Consider the following 13,287-nt stretch of genomic DNA (forward strand, 5'->3'; position numbering starts at 1 on the left):
TTAGAAGCATGTACAAGGGTAAAAATAAAATCAGCAAATAAACTGTAGCAATGGAGCTATCCCAATTACAGCTATTTCTATAGTGGCGCCATATCTAGTTCAGTGGGCTAGCACATCTGAAAAATAATACTCACTCCATCCTATAATATAAGAGCGTTTTTTACACTAGTGTAGTGTCAAAAACGCTCTTATATTATGGGACGGAGGGAGTAGAAAACTGTCACAATATCAACAAAATCATTAGCGTGCCACATAAATGTACCTCTCCTTTATCCACTAGTTCCAAGATTTTTTGTTTGAAATTATTATTATTATTATTTTCTTTATAGAAAATTATTGGAACGACATACAACGAGGTACAAAGATTGATATATCAATATAAATGAAGCATCTTCTGGCTAATCATGTGATGCTAAATGTATCTTCCGGGGATTTGGTATAAACCACACAGGGGCTGGCAAGTTGGACCAAAGCTGAGGTGATACAATTCTTTCAACAGAGCAATTTCCAAGGTTGAGGACTCCAATATCACGCTGACTCTTCATGCTTCCAAAATGATGATAGGCATCATCCTCATCAGTAAAATAGACATGATTGGACTTTAACTGTGGATATTCATCGGCACTCAAACAAAGTGATTGATTATGCCCAAGAAACATCACAGAGTCACATGAGCTAGTTATGTCTTCAAGCTTTTTTCCAGCAAAATCCACTTTAAATACGTCAAACTTGTCAGTGAAGGTCACATGAGAGTCATAGCCTAACTCAGGTTCCGAAATATCGCCATCCTCCCTATCCTCAGGTTTCAGCCCCGACAGATCCGTCGCATCCTCAAGCCCCTGTTCTGAAACATCCCCATCCTCCCAACCCAAACAGTTTCTTGACTTCCAAACTTGCAACAAATCACCGCATGGAGCTTGAGCAATGTACATGTAGTTGCAGTCCTCGATCCAAGCCTTCATTCGCCCCAGAACGATATTTTGTGTTACTACAGGTGCACTGAGATCAAACGTACGGACTTCTCCGCGTGAATCCAATGCAAAGAGCAGGCCATCCTTAAAGAAACAATCTGCATAATTAACATGTGGTGGCAACCAAGTCCATCTATCATCCCCTGCTCTTGCAAATGAAAGTTGTGACTCTGGATTATGCTTGAGTACCACATAATAATCTCCAGTCGATGGATCAGATGACAAAAATGCCTTCTCAAAGAGGTAGTCCCGCAGCTCGCCAAGCGAAAAGACCGAGGGCGTAGGGAAGTCGACTAAGCGTGGAGTGCCGGTGTACCATGAGTACTGATACTTGTGAAGAGCGCCGCCACCATCAAAGATGGGCTTCACCTGCTCAATGGTGGCGACGGAAGGCAGGGCGATCTGGTCACCGGTGACGGGGTTGAGGAGGTGCAGCTCGGACCTATTGTCGGCGGTGATGATCCAACCATGATTGGAGCCGATCACATACCTAGTGCGAATTGGTGGGTCTGGAAGGGCTAGTGTGTAGGATTTGTTCTCCACGAGGCTGAAGAGGCCTGCAACACTCTCACCGGCAGTTTCAGTGGTGTATAGGAGGCATGGTGTCTGTGTCAACCTGAAAAGCCCAAGATTGCAGAGCCTGGTGCAGGCAGAACGCCATGATGAGCAGACGGAGCCTGCCCGGACGAGGTCAAGTGTCTCAAGGCTGGCGAATATGCACATCAGGATGTCCTCCGGCAGCTCCGGCGAGGAATACATCTGGGGTTCGCTGGGTAACAGACGATGGGCGGCGAGGAATTCGACAAGCCTCTGTCCATACGTTGTCAGCACACCCGACAAGGCCAAAATGCTGCAACCAACGAGGGGAATTCCAGACGGCGACATGAAGAAGCTGAGCTCTCGCTGTATGTCTCCTCAATCTCCCTCCCCTGTGCTTGATGATCTCTCTCGTAGATGCAGGAATACTAGACACGGAGCGACAGAGGACAGGCAGGTAGGCTCCTGTATGATACTCCTACTTATAGAACGCCGACCGAGGCCTCCTCGCTCGTAGGTGAAGCAGATCCGACCCGGGATCGGGACGGATATCGCCGGAATTTGATTTCCTGGATTAGAAAACAGGACGCGGTCAGGAAAAGATACGGATTTTGTGTTATTTGCTGGATGGAGGAACGAACTTCCAAAAATTCCGAGCTCCGCACCGTTTCGTTCTACGGAGTACTACTGTAGCCCCGGGAATGACGAGAGGCGGAGAGTGCTAACCCGCGGAAGGCAGCAGGCGGCACGAGGAGATTGGCGGCAGAAATCACAGGTTTGACCTGAGGCAGAAATCAAATCACAAACTGACCTGTTTACGAAAAAATTTCACTCTGCTGATCCTTCGGTGTGGCGCCCGACAGCTGGGCGCCGCACCCTACTGTGCAGCGCCTCTCCCTTAGGCGTCGCACATCCTGCCAGCGTGGCAGCCCTGGTCCAGTTGCGGCCCCATACGCACCTGTGCAGCGCCTAAGAGGTAGGCGCCACACTTTGACGTGCAGCGCCTAGCCCTTGGGCGCTGCACAGTGACTTAAGCGCGGCCGCCCCAGCTCGACCAGGCAGTTCTTCGTCTCTCCGCTCTCTGGACAGAGAGCAGCGGCGGCGGCGGCGCCCCCATCTAATCCCCCCACATCCCTCTCAGATCTGAAGATTTGATCCATGGATTCGATCCCCAATCCATCCTACTAGGTAAACTCTTCCCTTCTCTTTCTTTTGCTCCGTAAATTTGTTGCCATTCTAGAGATTTGTCTATGATTTGATGGAACCCTTGATTTGTTTGGTTTGCTCGATTTAGGATGTGTATTCATATTGGTAGTACCGTAGTGTTATTTATTAGTTCACAATATATGATTCTTGTTGTTGAAACCCTAGATTGTTTATTTTTTTAGATATATATGAGATGCCTATTTTTATAGATAACTATGAGATGTTGATTTTTGTAGACATATATGAGAAGTTTGTTTAGATATATATTAGATGTTCAGTTTATTTCAAATATTAGATGTTGAGTTTATTTGAAATATTAGATGTTTAGTTTATTTGAACACATATGACATATTCATTGTGTGAGAAGGAGATGTTGAGATTCTTGTAGTTGAACACATGTTATATGTTTAGTGTATACCGATATTTGAGATGAAGATGAACTTTTATATGTTTATTGTTTGAAATTGTAAGGATGGTTTGGCTTCTGGACGATGTCTACGACGTGCAACACCGGGCCTACATGATGCGCGAGAAGGATAAGGTAATAATGAGTAATCTAAATATTTTGCAAATTTGCCTTTAGTTAAAATTTACATGCCCTAAGATTTGTCATTACTTGTTTTTTGCAGAAGCTTGAACCTCTGAAGATTCGGTATCACGGGGTCTCTGGTCCTGCCATGCCTTACGATGAGCGGTACACACCGTACATCAAGCAGGCAGGACTACTCCCGTGGATTCTGTTGGTCAGCCGGTCCACGCCGAATCTGAACGCTCCACTGGTGTCCGCTCTTGTTGATCGGTGGAGGCCAGAGACCCACAGTTTCCATCTTCGGACCGGGGACATGACCGTGACGCTCGAGGATGTCTCGTTGATCACCGGTCTTGCTATCGACTGGAGGCCTCTATGTATGAGCACCGATTCTGATGGGTGGCGCGAGCAGATGATTGCTCTTATCGGTATGACTCCTACCAAGGCTGAGGATGATGTAGAGGAGGGAGAAGAGAAGAAGAAGAGGGAAAGGAAGGCAGCCGGAGCTGCTTTCACGTGGATTCAAAATAACTTTGCGACGTGCCCTCCGGATGCAACTGATGATGTGATCCAGACACATGCTCGTGTGTATATGTGGTACATTGTGTCGAGGACTTTGTTTCCTGACTCCACTGGCAAGAACGCTCCATGGATGTGGCTGAAGGCGTTGACCGTCTTCGATAGCAAATGGAGTTGGGGTTCAGCGACTCTTGCCTACTTGTACTGACAGGTAGTTGGTCTGTTTTGTGATCAACTCATTTATTCATTAGCAATGCAAGCTTGCTGTCAAGTTAACATTGTTTTTCTTTCATATGTAGCTGGATGATGCGTGTTGCAGGATCACACCTAGTGCAGGCATTGGTAGTAATCTGCTTCTACTTTCTGTATGGAGTTGGGAGCGTCTGCCTGTTGGACACCCGAAGAGCGTCAGGTTTGATCCTTGGTATGCAGATGAACATGACGAATTACGGCGCCCCACGTGGGCTTACAAGTGGGATATCGTTTCCGAGATGACGAACGATGTCAATCTCATGTACCAAAAGTACATTGCCGAGTTGGACACGATTACGCCTGAGCAGGTAAGGAGGTCATTACTTTAGTCCTTTCTCATGCTTGCTTGAAAAATAGTTATCAAATTTGCATTGTTGCCCTGTTTCATAGGTGGAATGGCAGCCATATGGCGCGGGTGAGAGCTTGGGGTACACCGCGGAGTTCCGCCTCAACCCGATGTGCTTGCGGGATAAGGATCTCTGGCTTATGCGGTGCCCACTGATATGCAACTGGGCGGTTGAGTTTCATTTGCCGCATCGCGTGTATCATCAGTTTGGTCTTTTCCAGCCTCACCCGCCGGATTGGGTGGACACGGATAAAGCACTTCATAGGTAAGAGAGCATGTGTGCGTATTGTCTAATCATCGGGACTCCTTTTGATTGTGCTAATGTTTGGTTTTATACCATGCAGGTTGGACAGGAGAAGGCAACGGAAGATAAAGGACTGGGCCAAGCATCATTCTGCGTATGTTACCCGCTTCCAGCTTTGTGTGGAGCAAGCTCGTAGCACTGCACGTGCCCCGCTTCGTGAGCACAACTCACTTGCTTTTGATAACTACGTACGATGGTTTATTGGAACTACTCGAGTTGAGATATGCCCGCCGGCATATAATGAGGATATTCTTGAAGAACCCGTAAACTTTGAGGATCTAGCAAAGGGGAAGTACAACAGAGATGTCAGGTCTTTCCTCACTTGGGTCCATCCAATTCAAATCTTTTCTCACTTGTTTCAAAAGCTCCGCATAGCTAGGACTACTCTCAAACACCATGTCAAGCTCATCCGGGTCCGTCTCAACATTGCCTTTCAAAAAGGCCTCTTTATCCACATGATGAACATAAACACATGTTCTCCCCATCCCTACAATAATCAAAAACACACATATATCAAGTAAATACTTAAGAAAAATATTTGCACACATATGCCCTAACATATATATGAATTAATAACCCTAACCCCCACATAACAATAACCACAACCCTAACACCAACATAACCCTAACACCAACATCAAACACACATAACCCTAACCCTAGCATACTATGGAAGCCTAAACAACCCAAATTAGCAAAGAAATATAACATCATTCAACACAAATTTCCAAATCCTATCAAAATCTAGGGTTTCCCCAAACTAGCAAGATTTGAGCAAATGTGACAATTCCTATGGATGAAAACGAGGGGATCGGAGGAGATTACCTTAAGGGAGGGGTTGGCTTCGAAATCCACGGTCAAATACTCCGGATTTGCAAGATTTGAGAAGGATTTGAGAGGGGGAGAGGGGAAGAGAGGAGGGCCACAAGTCTAAGGGTTTGGGTCGGGTGGGGGTGTGTGGGGTGGGGGTGGAAGGGGAGAGAGGGTGGGGCCAGCCCAAGTGGAACACAGACTGTGCAGCGCCCAAGAGCTAGGCGCTGCACATTACAGGTGTGTGACGCCTAGCTCTTAGGCGCTGCACAGGTGCGTGTGGGGCCGCAACTGGACCAGGGCTGCCACGCTGGCAGGATGTGCGACGCCTAAGGGAAGGGCGCTGCACAGTAGGGTGCGGCGCCCGGCTGTCGGGCGCCACACCAAAGGGTCAGCAGAGTGAAAATTTTTCGTGACCAGGTCAGTTTGTGATTTGATTTCTGCCTGAGGTCAGATATGTGATTTCTGCCGAGATTGGCTGGGGTATGAAGAGAGGAGGAGCAGCCGTAGCAGGCCGGCCGTCGCGTCCCACGGGGAAGAGTTCCGCGGTGAGGGTCCGTGGGATCCAGCCGGAGGATCCGCGTCGCCGCCGCCGCCCCGACGGTGGAGGACAGCTTAAGCATTTCTAGCCCTTTCATAAAACTTAATTTCTAGAACCTCCTTCCAAAACTAAACTTTTTAAATTTCTCTCTCGAAATAGGTTTTCACCCCGCAATTTTTAAAATTTTGAGGGTCTAAATTATCTTCACCTGTCCCTTCGCCTAAAACTTAATTCCCTACATTTTCTTTTCTTTTCTTTGCTATTTCTTCCTCCTTTTCTGCATACAAACCCAAGTTCAACTATATTTGCTCAACCGTATTAATTCAAAACTTGATACTTCTAATGCACATATTTCATCAACATTTTTAATTCTGTGTTTTTTAATTTAAATATTCAAATTCAAATACAACGTAAGCATTAAGTAATGACTGACCGGGGCGGCGGCGCCGACGGCGTGCTTTCTGCAGCGCGAAGGCAGAAACTTTACAGGCATCTGAGCCCCGGCCGGGCCTGTGGGCCCACGGGCCTAGTATGCTCCTGCTATTGCGTCTGGTTGGCTACCGTCGTTGACGGTGGAGGTTGGGCCCTCCCGCCTGACGACGGTGCTGCTGCCCCTAGTCCCGGCTCCTCTTATTTGTTGTGCAGGCCCCACTTCGCAGTGTCGTGGTGAGACGGCATGGGAAGCTTCAAGACTGTGTTGGCGCAGGGTGGTGGACGGTTTGGTGGCGAGCTCCGGAGCGCTCGATGTGAAGGTTGGGATCGGGAGAAATCCCTGTCGGCTTGGCCAAATCCGACACGGTGGCGCTTGAGGGTGCCGACGGACCTTCCTGGAGGGCCTCGGGGGCTACCCTTCCTTTCTCCTCGTCACGTACCAGGGGAAACCCTTGGCAGCAGCGTCATCATCGCCGTGTCCCTTCTTGGAGGTGTTGATTGGTACCGGCGCTTCGGAGTCTAGGAGCTTGGTGAGAAATCTCTGGTGGGCGCAGCGGTCGCGAGGCTTCTTCATTTTTGTTGATCCGCCGTTGTCGGCATTTGTTTCTTTTGTATTTTCTCTTTCGTTCCTTTTGGGCGTGATTGTGCTGCTTTCGCCCCAGCACCTATCGTTGGTTGTATCGGTGTTGGTTGCTTTGTAACACAAAGCGGGAAAACCTTTTTTGAAAAAAGAATCAAGAACTACGAATTTGCCACGAGTACTCAACAAGATCATCTTGGAGTTGGTGATGAGCTTCTCGATTCTCGATTCTGCGATGTGCAGCACGGAATCTTCGGATCATGTTTGATTGATGTTCCAGCTCCACATATGCAGCATTGTAGTCAAAGTTAAATCCCTCCGGTTAGCCTCTCTCGTCTTTACTGATTATGTTGCGCGAGATGACACATGTTGTCAATGACCAGTCATAGTATCTTTGGATTCTAATACTCAAAAAGGACACGAAAAATCGCGAAGCAAGCTTGAAGCACCCCAAAAGTTGTTGACATAATTTCTCATGGATTCTTAGCACATTGCAAAGTGAGAGTTCTTGTTACCTTATGGAAGTTGAATTCTCTTCCCACATTTGGTCCATTTAGGATAGGTGTCATATGCAAGGTGTAGCACACGTTGTATCCATGGCCATAGGCAACATAGTTACAATGTGGAGCGTTCCAAGTAGGAGATCTATGCAGAACATTTAGGAAATTGTGCAAGTCATGCATTTGTAACACCCCGATTTTTGCTCCTCGGTTTTCTTTCCCTTTGCGGGATTTGGCGCCCATCTTCTTTGAATTTAATTGGCTTTTCTCTAGATCTTTTTTGGATGATGGTAATAAACTAGCAACTCTTCTCCTCAATCCTAGAGACATTTCCATCAAAGCTACTTTCATAACTATTCAGTTCTGTTCTTGATGATTGCTTTGACATTTGTAATAATGTTGGCCATGTTATGTTTGAGCATTGTACACCAGAGATGAATCGCGTGGCTCGTGGACTAGCTAGTAGGACTAGGGTTGAACATCCAGATGTGTGCATGAAGAACGCTCCCTCTTCCATTCATAGTCTTATTGTGGTTGATGTATCTATTTTTAGATGAAATAATGCAAGCTATAATGGTATTTCCCCAACAAAAAAGTGGGGGATAAGTCGATGAGCCCAAAGGAACTACAACCAAAACAATCAGGGGTCGCAGTTGAGAGAGAATTGAGGCAAGGGATATGTCTGAAGGCACCAGAGGACAATGGAGGCTAGGATCGGTCCCGAATACACCACACGCATCAGCAAACCACAGAACATCATTGTGAGGCAGTGGATGCGCCCGTTCATCGGCGAACTTGAGGAGTTCGACACCCGATAACCTTATTCAGATCAGAAGCGTCCCGTCGACTATGAGGCAACGGTGATGACTTCATCAATCTCTAGATTTGCTAGCTCAGTCTCTCATAAGAGTCCCATTGGTGGCCTTGACCGTCATGACCACCGTTGGGACTCTTTTAAGAGACTGGCAAAAGTCGAAAGCAAGTTGGTCCCTGTGTCAAAAGCCTCGGCGCTGTCATGGCCACCGATGGGACTCTAACAAAGGCTGAAAGCACACTGGCCCTTGCGTCAAAAGCCTCGATGGTGGCCATGACCTGGGCAACCCCCCCCCCCCACACACACACACACGGCACCCAGCTCATGGGCGTCCTAGCAGTGGATGTCAATGTCAATCATAGGAGCATGAGACAATGACTGACTTAGGGTGGTCGGTGGGAGAGATGGCATGCACGGTGATCTTGTGGTTAACCATCACATCGAGCCCATTGGGAAGATAAATCACCTTATCCGGGTGGTGCTCGTCGTTGGCGGAGGAGGAGGTGCAAGCAATCGGTCCATCCCCGTTTAGAAGTTCCCTCCTACTTTGTTAATAAAGTATGTAAAATTATAGTGATAATTAGCTATTTTTGAGAAAAAATATCTAGTGATACCTATTTTATGTCACATGAATCGCGTATTAACAAAGTGGTACTAAGTGAAAGACTTGAATTAATGAAACAAAACACGCCTTATGTTAAAACTAATTAATCTGTTACATGTTTCTATGTTTTGCAACAACGCGTAAATTGGTTGAATTTACAGGTCCATATGTATGACATGGGCATCGGAAGCGGGGGCATTGTTGTAATTATTTATTGTGTTTACTGGGTTTTGAACCCTGAACCTCTTGGTTGCAAGTTTATACATCTAACCAATCCACCCATAAACGGAAGCTGATGAGAAAAGATGGGCTACGCATTTACACGTCAACACTCCCATTCACGGGTGGCTCACTTGGGCCTAAATATGGACCGAAAGTGAGCTGCAAATTGATTGCGCCAGCCGGATCTTGAACTCAAGACCTCTTGACTCCGATACCATGTAGAACTGCATGCACCTGCCAGTTCATCTAAAAGCTCAAGCTATGGGTGGGAGAGGATCGAACATTATACTCCAACACATTCTAGTAGAGATGTGTGTTCTATTGACACTATTTATAGCTCTAGTTTGCCACCAGTACTGCTTAATTTCTGCAACCTAGTTAAATTAATTAGTGATACTACATGTGTGGGCTATAAAAAGGTAGAATCACCTAGGCATTACTTGATATTTGCTTCTTTTTGTTACCGGGAATGCCTTGCACCTATTGTACCCGTGAGGAAAGAAATTGTCTGCAAGCTCAGTTATTCTCTGAAACGAAGAAAAGGACAGAGAGCGAGGACTGCATATTTGATTTAGTACAACTTTGTATTAAATCAACAACAACTAATATGGAACAGATGGAGTACTGTGTATAATTGCCATAGTGGATAATTTTCAAAGTTGCATGAGTGACGCGATCAACTGCCTAACGGCGCCTTGTGCATGGAATTTGCAAAGCTAAAGAAACACCCCATGATCACTGTGATGAAAAGAACTCCAAACACAACGACCGTGGAAAGCAGAATGCCCGCGTAGCCTGACGATGCCTTGGCCGCGCACACAAGGCTCACTGTCAAGGTAACCACTGGAACTTTGTGTGTGTGTGTGTGTGTGTGTGTGTGTGTGTGTGTGTGTGTGTGTGTGTGTGTGTGTAAGCACGGTGCTCACCTGATCTCCGGTTCTTGCGAATTAAGTTGGCCGTTAGGAAGGATGAAATGGGCGCAGGTCTGGCATTGGGCCATTGGGTAACTCGTACGAGGCACTCGGGTAGCCAGGCTGACTTGCCCGTGGAACCTCTCGGGTGCGCCGAGAGTTCGCCTCTCAGCCAGTAGGTTCACAGGCAAATCATCCTTGGCTACCGAAGATGGCCTCTTACCTCTGTGCAAGAACTCACACACGTGTCATGTGAACTGCTTGGTGCACTCAGAGTGAAATGGCTGATGATGGTGCCTGCATGCCATGCCCCTGGCCATGTATTTATAAGAACACGCCGGGGCAGATCAGGTGCGACTTTGCTGAGGCCGCATCGTCTTTGACACGGCTGGGGAGAATCGTGGCCTTTGACAAGGGCGAAAGGTGTCGATCGACCAGAGCAAGCAACCAATGGACCACACACTGCATGCTGGATTGAAGATCTATCCCATTTCCTTTCCGGAGAGCATCCAGGGATTTGGATCTTGATCAGGGTGGGGGTACGTTTGTGCAGGTAGGTTCGGTTGACCAGTACGTGCGTGTGGTCTTTCCAGTTGGGTTCCACTCGCGTGACCTGCCGACATGTAATTCGTGCACGTGGAGAAGAAGAACAATGTCGCCCGGATCGGGCGGTGGTCAGAATAAGGTGAAGGGTAAATGTTATAGTGCTGAGTGGAAAAGGATGTGGTGACGAAGAAGAGATTGAGCCAGGATTCGGACACTGGACCTGGTCGTCTCCTACCTGGCTCCATGCACGTCCCCGGCTGGTCCAGCGCCGGTGTTGGTGTGCAGCCTCCTGCGCTCCTGCTGGATCGGCATCGTTTGCTCTTTTTCGGATTCGGCATTGGGAAGGCCTTCGGTAGAACTGATGCATGCTGGGATAGCGCCGCAGGGTGCACGGTAACATTCTCCTGCTTCCAAAAGATGTGTTTTATCGATTAATTAAGAAGAAGAAAATTGCCTAATTAATTAACAAAAAACTAGGCGAAAACCGACACATACAGATCACATGCGGACTAATTCCTAAGAAAGAAACTCCATAACCCCACGGTCAACACGACAAACATATATAACACGCAACAACCACGAACCCCAGCACTTCTATGTCGCAAAGAAACTCTCAACAAAAGCAAGGTTGAATACATCGGACGCCATGAAATCCACGGAGACAAGCCAGCCAGAGATGGAGGACGAAGAGACTAAGTATCCTCCATTAAGCAGTGGCGGACGCCTTATCAATGGCACCACTCTTCTTGCCTATGCTCCTGACAGTCTTCTTCACCTTCTCTATTTTGCCCGTAGAAACCCCATCCACTAGAAGGCAATCAATCACATTGCGAGACCCAGGACAAGCTGCCTCCAAGGAGGCGAGCAAGCAGCCAAGCTTTTTCACAAAGACCGCCTCGTCAATACATGCCAACATAGCGTCATAGCAAAGATGGGCGATCGAATGAGCTTCAGCGCCTCAAAATTAGCTACCATAGCACCTATCTCATCAACCTCGGCACCCACAGGCGCCACCTGAAAAACAACCTCAAGTGAGAGAGCAATAGCAGCGTCCAAACCTCCATGGTTCACAAAGGCGAGCGGCTGACTGGGCTCCAACGACGGCAGTGAGGTCGCGGTCGGCATCGCCAAGTCCCCTCCAAGTGACCCCATCTCCTTTAGAAAGCACCATCGAAATAGGCGAAGTGGGATCCCCATAAAGCTTCTGCAGCTCAGGCATAATCTACAACACCGAAGCCACGACCTCGACAACGACTTCACGCCTAGAAGTAGACCTGTGCATGGGCAGCCCGGGTCGGAGGCTCGAGCCCGAAAGCCCGAAATGGCAACAAATGTATGTTTTATTTGAAATATAGGTATATTATGTTATTTTAATATCCTAAATATAATTATTTTCATTGATAAATGGCATTGTTCATGTGTTTCGGCCCGGGCTTGGGATTTTTGCTTCAGGCTTTCCAAAGCCCGACCCGGCCTGGGGTTTGAACAGGTTTGCCCAGAAGCAATCGGCATGATATGTAATGGCAACCGACATGATATAGCACGAGGGAAGAGATCTCCATACATGCATTCTTCCCTATCGGCAGAACCAACCAATATCTCGGGCGACGGGGACACATCGGGGACAACCCCAATTTGAAGTTTAGGTAGCAAGACACATCCGGCACGACCTCTAGTTTGGCGAGAGCGGCCTTCACCCTCACCAAAACACTCCCGACTCGCGCAAGGCAGTCATGAAGCTCAATGTGAAGCAGTTCGGTCTCCTCCGCCAACCCGACTTGTTGAGCCGAGACAAACTGAAATTGCACGTCTGTCGTGGAGACATCACCGGTGCATGCAGGTGATGGAGCATGACATAAGGGCGGCGAAACTTGGTGGACAGGCTTCTTAGCACGACAGAAGTGGGCGATGTGACCAAATTGAAGGCAATTCATGCATCGGATTGGATCTCTGCAGGAGTGCGCATAGTGACCTCGATAGTGGCATCGGAAAAACTGTCTCGGCCACACCGGAGGAATAGCAAGGCAACGGAAAGCAACAGCGCCCCCTCGAGACAAGCTGTCATCCCCAACGCATTCCTGCTTTAAGCTTGACACGTAGGGGCTGCCGACGACGCCTCGCGGTCGAAACATCCTCTCCAATATCCCCAACCTGGACGCACCGAAGGCCCGTTACCCGCAACAATAGCGTGGGAAGCTACAGCAGTGGGCACATCATTATCCTCGTCTGAGGCGGGGCCACTAGTCGGTCGTGGCAATGTCCAAAAGATACATTCAGTCGGGGAACAATAAAACATGATGATTATAGGAAAATGCTTGCTTTCACCCGACTATCCCATGCATTTCCATGCTGCCGCTTGTCTCCTCTCCTATCTCTCTTTGCTTCATGTATGGCTTGGATCTCGCCATCAAGCATTCTCCCTTCCTCCCCGTGGACGCAACGACACCGTTGTTCAAGGATGAGCTAGGTGCTGCAACTAGGCTGCAAACTGCTATAAGTGGATGCTGCAGGCAGTGTTCGATGTTGCAAGACAATCACCGGTGTACTTCTATCTGCTGCAAAAGTGGACTGCTGTTGCGAGGGGCTAACAACCAACGGTGCTGTGAGGCCTTGAAATCTGAGAAGATGAAGGTAGTTGTTGTAGCTTTTGAGGATCTAACAATC

The 13,287-nt window shown here is 47.9% G+C and overlaps 1 pseudogene; it reads right to left on the reverse strand.

The window, feature by feature from the left end:
- Positions 1–398: 398 nt before the first annotated feature.
- LOC119335627 lies at positions 399–7,579 on the reverse strand (annotated as a pseudogene).
- Between the last annotated feature and the right edge of the window lie 5,708 nt (positions 7,580–13,287).

The sequence above is a fragment of the Triticum dicoccoides genome, chromosome 7B (assembly GCF_002162155.2).
Source record: "Triticum dicoccoides isolate Atlit2015 ecotype Zavitan chromosome 7B, WEW_v2.0, whole genome shotgun sequence".
Classification (NCBI taxonomy): Eukaryota; Viridiplantae; Streptophyta; class Magnoliopsida; order Poales; family Poaceae; genus Triticum; species Triticum dicoccoides.